Source organism: Rutilus rutilus (assembly GCF_951802725.1).
Source record: "Rutilus rutilus genome assembly, chromosome: 4".
NCBI lineage: Eukaryota > Metazoa > Chordata > Actinopteri > Cypriniformes > Leuciscidae > Rutilus > Rutilus rutilus.
Window position 1 is genome coordinate 8,931,388 of NC_140212.1, and position 11,035 is coordinate 8,942,422.

The following is an 11,035-nucleotide window of genomic DNA, read 5'->3' on the forward strand; positions in this document are numbered from 1 at the left end:
TGGGAATTGCATCCATTACAACTGCAAAGTCTTTAGGTCAAACTGGTATTTTAAATTTATTCAAAAATTCTCTATATGTTAATACATTTCCATCATTATTCAAAAGCTGACTAACTAATATAATATTGTTCCAAATATAATATCTCCTAGGTGAAAAGTTATGTTTGTAGGCCAGTGTCCATGAGAGCTTATGAAATTTTGCAAGCTTAAATGGTTTTTCAATTGAATAATTACACTTCAATAAAAATGAGAGGTCGCCCAATCGTTTAAATAGATAGTTAGGAAAGGAATTCCAAATACTGTCTTTATTTTTTAAATACTGAATAAGCCAATTTATTTTAAATACATTGTTCAAAGCATCATAACTCAAAACCTCTAAACCACCATGATCTTTGGGATTGCATACAATTTATTTTCTCAAATAATGTGGCTTGTTTTTCCATATAAAATCAAAAAGCATTTTATCCAATTGTTTGGTAACTTTAGGGGGAATATCTAATGATGACACACAGACTGATCTGGAGATTCCTTCAGCTTTTGACAAAAGTACCGCCCCTGAATTGACAGATCCCTTTGTAACACACATTAAACCTCTTACTAGTTTTGTTAATAATTGGATTGAAGTTTAAATTGTTGCGCAGATTTTCATCTTATAACAACTCCCAGATATGTTACTTGATTTGCAATTGAAATATTACAGAAATTAGTTAAACTACATTGTACAGTCTTTAAGAGGAAACAGATTTATTCATATTCATTCCTAGCCCTGATACATCTGAAAATTCTTTTATGCATTTCACTGCTTTAATGATTCATTCCTATCTTTCAAAAATAAAGCAGTGTCATCTGCAAACTGACACAACTTAAATGTTTTCCCTAATGCTGTAATTCCTTGAAAATGTCCTTTTTTAATGTGAAGGGCCATTATTTGCTTTGCTCACAAAAACAAAAATGGGGAGATCGGACACCCTTGTCTGATCCCTCTACCTATCTCAAATCTGCCAGAAGTCCTCCTTGCTAATTTTACAGAACTGGAACATCCATAGGGTTTTGATAGATGACAGACTTATGGTGACTATGTTTTGTTTACCCCTGACATGTTTGTTATGTTCTACTCCTGTATGTAAATTATGTTTTGTTCTTATTAAAATGCAATACAAATAAATAAATAAATACAATAAAATAAACTTATGGTGTATATTTACATTGGCGGACTCGTTAACTGGTACAGGAGCCCCAGTTGTAGTCTGTGCCAGTACAATTTTACTCAAGTTTACAAACCTTTGACTGCAGAATACTGACCACTGACCAGATTAACATTTATCCTAACAATATTTCAGGAATTATGTCATATTTTCAGTCTGCTGTTTAGAATCACAACTAGTGATCCCCAAATGAATATGTTGAGTCGGTTCTTCTCACTGAATTGTTCAAACGGGTTAGCACAACGGAATCGAATGATTCAAACTTGCGCACTGAATCTTTGGATATAGTTTATAACACAGAGAACAAACTCAGCGCTCAGTGAAATGTGTCCGTACAACAATTAACTGAAACGAAATCTACAACGTTCGACATCCACAATCCACATCGTTTGTCAGCAATCAAGAAGCTCTTTATTAAGTTCAAAATCTGCATGTGCAGCTTTGAATGACTCGGTAGGCTACTGCAGGTAAGGACAATTTTCAAACCCCCCAAAAAGAATACTAAAAGCACCAAAAAGTATAATTATATTACCATGGTTTCATTATTGACTGCAACACTTGTGTATGAAATTACTGTGATATATCACACAAAGGTACTGCGCTTTTTTCGGTCTGTAGTTTGATGAAATGAGCTGCACTGGGGTTCTAATGTTCTGTTGCATTATTAACTCATAATATAGAGTTATTACAAAGTGATTCATATGGTTTATAGAGAACAAATACGCATTTTAAACATGTTACAGATTGTTGACTTACACAGTCCTATATAACAAACAAACAAATGTGTGTGTGTCAAATTCCGGCTCCGAGTCTATGGGTTCCCATACTTTGCCTTACATGTCACTTTCACTTTGTTTGGCAGTCGTTGCCTAATGGTTAGAGAGTCAGACTGGTTACCCAAAGGTCGCGGGTTTGATTCTCAATAGCCTACCGAGATTTGACGAGTGATGTGCCCTTGAGCAAAACACCTAAACACCAATCACTCCCCAGGAGCCACATGAAAATGGCTGCCCACTGCTCCGAGTGTGTGTGTCCACAGTTTGCAGTGTGTGTGTTCATTACTGCTAATGTGTGTGGACTAACTTGGAGAGAAAAGACACTTGGAGAGAGTATTGGTTACCATACTTCACCTTCACATTTCACATTCATCTACAGCCTGAGAATGGATTTAAAAGTAAAATGCAAAGCAGACAAGCGATATTCATATTTATTTATTGGTTAAAAAACACCACACCACATAAAATAATTTAATAAGATATTTAATACAAATCAATTAATTAACAGGGTTATTGTAAAAGTTACTCAATGCATCCAAAATAAATGGATCTTTTTCAGCATTATCATATTCATTATTATTATCATTATTATCAGAAAAATTTAAGTACATGCTGCCACCTTGGTGAGGCTGTTACATCACATTTTTGTTTATTTGGTAATTTTGCAGAAAAGGCACTGTTGTTTGTTTTACTGCTATTAACAAGGCCATAATAAACAATACAAAATCTCACAAAGGCATATTCATTTAAATCCAAAAAACAAACAAACAAACATAAAAACCTGAGATTTCATATATATAAAAGCAATTACACTCAAACTTTTACGTTTTTAAATGTCTTGAACCGCCATTGAGCCGAATGGCCCTCCTTCTTTTTTTGGCTCCTCCTCCACATCATCATAATCTGTTATTAAAAACAAAATCCTAATTCATGTTGTAATTAGATTAGTATTTTAAATTAAGTCTATGAATCTGGAAAACATTCTAACAATAACTTAATAACTTACCTAACAGGTTTCTCACATCTTCACTCACACTCATCACATCATCATAGTCCTCCTGAACTCCCTCTGATCAAGAATGACATAAAAAACATCAGAATATAAAACACTTAAACTGCGTCCCGATTCAGAGTCTGCATCATATGAAGGCCGACTGCGTCACCGTAGCACGACGAAAACTGTCCCAATTCAAAGCCTCCTTCAAATGCGGCCTCCAGATGTGCCTTTGTTTCCCGTGAAATGAAGGATACAACAGCTTGCCTACCCAGAATTCATTGCGCTCCGGTGACGACAGGATTATATTATAGAAAATTGCCGAATTACACTTTAAAAATGCAAGTATTGGGTTTCAGCTTACTCAAACATACGATACAAATGTAAAAATAAAAAACTATAAAGCGGTTCAAATGTTGACTTAGTATATCTTACTAAGATGTGATTATATAGTTTATACTCTTTATTATATATAGAAATGGACCATGGTGAACATATTTAGACAGTTTGTGAACCCTGTTTTGGTTTCGGACAGTTTAATATAACTTAATAAAACTAAGTCCAGTACAAACGATACTGCCGCTCATCATCGCTGTCACAGTTGCTAGGCGACAAGAACAATCCCCCGTAGACCGTCCCATTTAACAACACTCGTTTTGACCTTCGGGCCTTCAAAGGATGCAGCCTCTGAATTGGGACATATCTTTTATCTTATTTGAATCCCTTTTCCCTTTAAGTGACTTGATTACACAAAGCTCATGTCTAATACTCATGTAAACATGTAAGGCTGATAATAAAATGTAGTTCTGTTCAACCCACCTATTTGCGAGCTCTGTCCATTAATGATGACATCATCATAATTCTCTAGCATGTTAACTAAACGTGCAAATATAAGCCCAAAAAGTGAAATAGAAGCCAAAAAACATTAAGACAGTCATTATAAAATATTATCAGTTATGAGGTTTATTTTAAAGGAATATATATTTTTTTTTAAATCAATAAAAAAACACCAGCAAAACGTTGCACAACGTTTTTTAAACAGAAACGGTGATGCGTTGAACACACTGTTCTGATGACGCAAGAGTTGCAACTATGGCAGCTGAGAATGCCATTCTTTGTGTTCTTTGTGAAGAATTTTCGGAGCCTGAAGAAGTCGGTATAAATATGTGTTTAATACTACAAAATATGCCCGATGTTACAGTTACTGCACTTGCCGCCCAGAACAAAAGAGAACATCCCAATCGAGTGAAGGGATTGCTGAAACTGAAATGGAAGCACATCTGACCTAATTTAGACTAAAACACATCTATTTAGCCTCACATACTGACTTTATTTGTAGTTCATACTGTTTTAATACCCTGTATTTTCTTTCTCATTTTTAGGAAAAGCACTTAATTACCATTGTTTATTTCTATACCAATACACTTGCAATGAAGCTAAAAATATAAACAACTACATCATTATGTTGATATCCTATATTTTTTACAATAAAACTTTCGACAAACATGTCTTCTAATATCCTCAGTTGTTGCGTATACCGAGCTGCATCCAAGCGGCAACCTATGAAGGTAAAATAGTAGCAAAACTCGAGAGCACGTAGATGTGAATTTGAGAACTTGTACAATAAATATTTGTACTTGTACATGAACATTTACACTCACAGCTCCAATGTGAAAACCTGTAAAATAAAAATCGGAAGTTGAATGTTGAAATTTGCACTCGCAAACAATAGTCACAAACCTGTATTCTGAATCTGAAGCTGCAGACAAGTAGACACAAATGTGTAAAATGCCATTCACAGAAATACAACGACAGACACAAACTTGTAATATATATTTTGCGTTTAATCTTACATTCACATTCGCAGTACTACCTCAATTAGGCACTTGCAACTTCTCAAATCTGTCACTGCAATTTCAAATTTCGCGCCTTGACTTTTGCTACTCTTTTCGCGATTTATTAGGTGCAAAACTAACTTGTGCACTTGAAACTCAGAGGCGGTGAGAGAGAAAGGGGGGCGGGAGCGGGGGGGGGGTTCAAATGATCCGTTTTATTGGTTGGCACCTAGCCAATGAAATGGGACTTCGATGATGTCACGAAACCCGCGTGCACTGAAAAACTGTCTATGGCAATGAAACGCTAACATGGCTTAATGCATTAGACTGATATTAAAAGAAATAAACGATATTATCAAACTCAGTAAACACGTTTCCACTGTCGGGCCAGGGCCGGGCCGTGCTAGTGCGTGCCAGGGCCAGTTGCGTTTCCACTGTCACTTCCGGGGCTTGATCGGGGCTTACTCGGGGCCAACGGCCAGGATTTCTGGCCCGTCGAATACCTTGGGCCAAAGCGGGCCAGCTCGGGCTAGAGGAGTGGTTACCAACAGAGGAGGAGTTTACCGTTGGGAGACGGCAGCGCCGGATGATTCTGTCAGCATTAAAGACTTAAAAATAAAATAATTTAAATCGCGTTCATGTTTGAATGCCTTCTGTTTGTGATGCAAAAGACTATGCGCGCTAGCCGTTACCATAGTACACATAGTAAACGCTTGAAGATACGCATAGTAAAAAAAAAAACATAGCGAACGCTTGAAGAAATCAGACCAATCTTAAAGGCTATCACAGTCATGTTTTTATTTTATCTGTCATAGCCTACGTCTCGTCTCTTTAAACCGGACTATCTGTAACCCCCTTCAGTCAACGGACACGGACACAAGGCGTTCTCTTTTACGGGCATTTATTGGTCAAACCATGTCATCCTTAATGCCATCAAACATGCCGTGAGAACTAAATAAAAACATAAAAATCACAGAAATAAGAATAAAAGTTACAGGAATAATATTCTCACAGAGAATAGCATATTAAATAAATAAACACAACGTTAGACAGACTGTTAATAAACCGTCACACAGTTATGCTTTACATTGATAATTACACATTGAAAGAACTATGCATACCTCATTGACCGCGTTAACTCCAGGGAGTGAAAAACAGGTAACAAAGGCAACTTCTCTTCCGTGTGTCTCTCGATAAACTTACAAATGTAATAACATTACCAAAAACTTAACGAGCCGCAGTTAGCTCGGCTTGCGCTACATTCTCCGATGCTGGTGTGACATCAATAAAGTTCTGAACCAACCGAACCTCAGAACAATAGTTCCGCTATACAAGCCTACATAAACAAGTCAGCTTGTACACATATTTCAAAGTAAAAGAAATGCAGATAAATATAAATATATTATGATATATTTAAGCATGGTTACTTATTAAATTAAAACTATTCTTTTATGGAACTTAAATTATGCAACTGTCTCTGCTGGCAGCTACACTCCCACCAAATCACTGGTGATTTCTTATTAACTTAATAAACAAAAGATTCCAAATTAAAATTATGAGACTTGAGTTTAAGTGAGGTAGCAACAACCAAGACTGCATTAATCAGCTTCAAGCAGGGTTACTGTCTTGTGAATAGGCCGCTCTAGGTAAGTCTGCTTTGTGACCCGCTTTCCTTGGTCATCCAGTGCTGATTCACTGATCAGCAATCGCAGCTTTCTTACATGTCCATCTTCACCAGGATACACTTCAGTGACCTTGGCGAGTTTCCACTCATTTCGTGGTGCATTGTCATCTTGCACGATCACGATATCGTTGACCTGCGCATTTCTGCGGGTTTTGCGCCATTTTTGTCTCTCTTGAAGATTTAACATGTACTCTTTTTTCCACCTAGACCAAAACTCATTGGCTAAGTGCTGAACTTTACGCCATCTTTTGTGAAGATAAAGGTCTTCTTTCACGAAGTCTCCAGGTGGTGGCAAGACTATGGAAGACTTCATCGTCAAAATGTGATTGGGCGTAAGAGGCTGTGGCCCAGCTGGATCACTCAGCAAATGTGCTGTTAAAGGTCGGCTGTTTATAATTGTCATTACTTCGTAAAGGTAAGTTCTCAAAGATGAACTGTCCAGTCTTTGGGATGCCTGATCTAGAATGGAAGTCAACACACTTCGTATTGTCCTGATCTGCCTTTCCCAGGCTCCACCCATGTGGCTAGCAGACGGAGGGTTCATGACAAACTCACAGCCCAATTGCTTGAGGCATTCTTGATCCATCTCTTTAACCGCTTCCAGGAACTCACGTCTTGCGCCAACAAAGTTGGTGCCCTGGTCAGAACGAAGTTGTCGAACGTTACCACGCAGAGCAATGAGAACACGAAGAGCATTGATAAAAGCATCGGTCGTCATATCATCAAGCACTTCTATGTGCACAGCACGAGAACACAGACAAGTGAATAGCAGGCCATAACGCTTCACTTCCCTTCTTCCATCTTTAACGTAGAATGGCCCGAAACAATCCATCCCACAATATGTAAAGGGGGGCGTTGTCTCCATACGTTCACGAGGTAAGTCTGCCATTCTTTGTTCCTCTGTACACCTTCTGAACTTTCGACACTTGACACACTTGTAGATGTAGGACGACACCGCATGACTGCATCCAAGTATCCAGATCCCGTTAGCCCTTAGCTCATTCATTGTAATGCCACGTCCTTGGTGTTGCACTCGCTGATGGTAGTGTGCAACCAATAACTTTGTTATGTGACCGGTCTTTGGTAAGACTGCCGGGTGCCTGATGTGAGGGTGCAGAGCAGCATGCTCTAATCGACCTCCCACCCTGAGGATGCCTTGTCCATCCACAAAAGGATTTAGCCTTTGCAGGTTGCCTTTGGTTATTTCCTCCTTGCACTGAAGACTTTGAATCTCCACAGAGAAGTTATTCCTCTGGACGATGCTTATGATGGTAAGTTCTGCATCTTTTCTCTCTTCCAGGCTGCTGGCTTCGTTGGTTCTCGATGTCAACCCTTTGAACTCTTTGACACATCGCTTAAGTCTAGCGATGGCTTTGACCAACCTTGTCCAGCTGGAGAACTTGAGGAAGCGTTTAAGCATTGAATCTTCTGTTGTCAATGTTTTATGCACAATGACCTTACGAACTTCTGGGTCTTCAACTGCAATGTCTCCCACCTTACTATCTCCACTGGGAAGCTCTTCACACCAAAGAAAATCTGGACCGTTAACCCAGTTAGAAGCAATGAGCTCTTTTGCCTTAAGGCCCCTTGACGCATGGTCAGCTGGATTTTCTTCCGAGGACACGTATCTCCATTGACTTGGTTTGGTACTGTCCTTGATGCGCTGAATCCGGTTTGCCACAAAAACATGGAATCTTCTTGCATCATTGTTGACGTATCCAAGGACGACCTTGGAGTCAGTCCAGAAGAATTCCTGGACCTCTGCTATATCCAACTCCTTTCTGAGCAGATCACTTGTGCGCACAGCAACAACAGCTGCTGAAAGCTCAAGTCTTGGAACGGTTGTGACTTTCGTAGGAGCCACTCTGGCTTTTCCCATCACCAAAGCACAGTGAGTTTGTCCTGATGTCCCAGTCACTCTCAGGTAGCTGCACTCTCCATATCCTGTGATGCTAGCATCAGAGAAGTGATGGAGCTCATATTTCCGGTCTTCTGGAAAACTTGCTGGAAGGTAACATCTGTCTATCTTGAGATCACCTAGATTCTGTAGGTCCAAGAGCCAGGATTCCCATTGTGGTCGAAGATCATCTGACAGTGGTTCATCCCATCCGACTTTGTCCCGGCACATTTGCTGAAGCATCTGCTTTCCGACTAGAACGAACGGTGCAACAAAGCCAAGAGGGTCATAGACAGACGCAACAGTCGATAACACTCCTCTTCTAGAGAACGGTTGTTCACTCACCACTATTCTGAATCTGAACTGATCTGAGGTAATGCACCAGTTAACCCCTAGGGCTCTCTCCATTTGGTACTCTCCCAAGGCTAGGTCTTGATGTATTGCTGTTTGAGCACACTCTTCTTTGGGGATTGATTCTAGCACCTCCTGGCTGTTAGAAACAAATTTATGGATGCGTAGCTTGCCATCGCTACAAAGCTGTCTTGCTTCACTGACTAGCTGTTTCGCTTCTTCTTCCGTCGACACACTGGTCAGCCCATCATCCACATAAAAGTTTCGTTCAATGAAGCGGATGGATGCTTCACTGAAACGACCTTGCCCTTGTGCAGCAATGTGTTTGAGGCCGTAGTTTGCACAGCCGGGAGACGATGCTGCACCAAACAAGTGCACTTTCATCCGAAAGACGGATGGTTCAAAGTCGTAGTCCCCATTCTCCCACCAGAGAAACCTTAGATAGTTTTGGTCTTCTGCTCTTACGTGAAATTGATGAAACATGCGCTCTATGTCGCACATTATTGCTACTGGACCCTTGCGGAAACGACAGAGAACACCTATCAATGAATTGGTCAGCTCTGGCCCCGTAAGCAGATAATCGTTCAATGACACGCCTTGAAACTTTGCTGAGCAGTCAAACACAACGCGTATCTTGCCTGGTTTTTGTGGGTGATACACCCCGTGATGAGGGATGTACCAAACAGGGCTCTTGTTCATTTCTTCTTCAGGAACTTTCTCAGCATCTCCACGCGTCATTGTTTCGTTCATGAAGATTAAGTAGTCCTTGTGGTACTGTTTGTCTTTCTCAAATCTCCTCCTCAAACACTTAAGGCGATGAACAGCACATTTCCTGTTGTCAGGCAGACTTGGCCTGTCTTCTTTAAATGGCAAAGGCATTTCACAGTGACCATCAGGCTTGATCTTGATTCCTTCCTCCATTATTGAAATGAAGCGAAGATCTTCTTGTGAGAAGTGAGCATCCTCCACGCTTCTTTCATTGAAGTCTGACTCCAATATCTTCATAACATTTGGCGGAGTGACTAACTCCTTGACTTGTGTTCGACATATGTATCGGACTTCACTTGTCAGATTGGCAGACGACTGAAGGCATGGCATTACTTGTTTGACAATAGTTCTGTGGCTGCTTCCAATTGCATCTCCGTAGTCGACACAGGAACTTCCAGGGCCAACAATACTCCAGCCGAGGTCTGTTCTTTGAGCAAAAGGCTCCTCATCTCTGCCTGCCACAATTTCTCTGGGTAACAGGGCTTGAGAACAATTGTAACCTATAAGCAGACCAACGTCACAGTCAATTAAAGGAGCAATCTCTTCTGAAAGATGCTCTAGATGAGGCCATGCTCTTGCTGTTTTGGGCGTTGGGATGTGACTTATATTGACAGGAATGAAGTCTCTTGAATAGGTTACCGGAAGAGTGATTTTCTTCGCTGAATAAAAACCTCTGATCTGCAACCCAGTTACTTTCTGACTTGGAATGACTGTACTTCTCGATGACAATGTTGAGAGCTTTAGTTGCACTGGCTCCTTCTGTGTGTCCAGAGTGTCTGCCTTTTCTTTCAGGATAAAGGTGGTGTCACTTTGGTTATCCAGTAAAGCATATACGAGAACTTCATGCTCTGGGCTACTTGTTGTTGACAACCACACTGGAATAACGGTGGACGTGTATGTTCCATTCATGTTTTGCAGCACACGGTTGGAGGTGGCTTCCTTAGATGCTTCTTTTGACTGCTTAGAATCCGTCCTTTCTTTTGACCTCTCCTTCTCTTTGGCTTGTTTCCAACTCTCCTTTCTCTCGTCATCTCTGTGATCCTTCTTTCCATCATCCCTGACCCGGTCTTCATGCAAACAGGTTGGGTGCTTCCTTTTACATGTGTCGCAGACACTCCTCCATTCACAGTTCTTAGAACGGTGTCCTGTCTTCAAGCATCCAAAACACAGTCCTTTAGTTTGCACAAACTTGACCCTTTCTGAGATTGACTTTTCTTTGAACTTTCGACATGTTTGAATGCCATGGTGCAACTTCTCACAAAAGACACATGTTTTAGGGTCTGGGTTTTCTTCTGAGCTGCTTGCCAGCACCTTTGCACCAACATTTCGAAACTTTGGTGTCTTAACCTTTTCACTATCACCAGACTTCAAAGCATGAAGAGATGTCACAGGGTTGCATGCTATCTTGGCTTCTCTTGCAACAAACTGAACAAATTCGCTAAAGCTTGGAAAATCATGTGTTGATTCTTCAACCTCCAGGACCTTTCTGTTCCATCTTGCTATTAGCCAATCAGGAAGCTTGTTG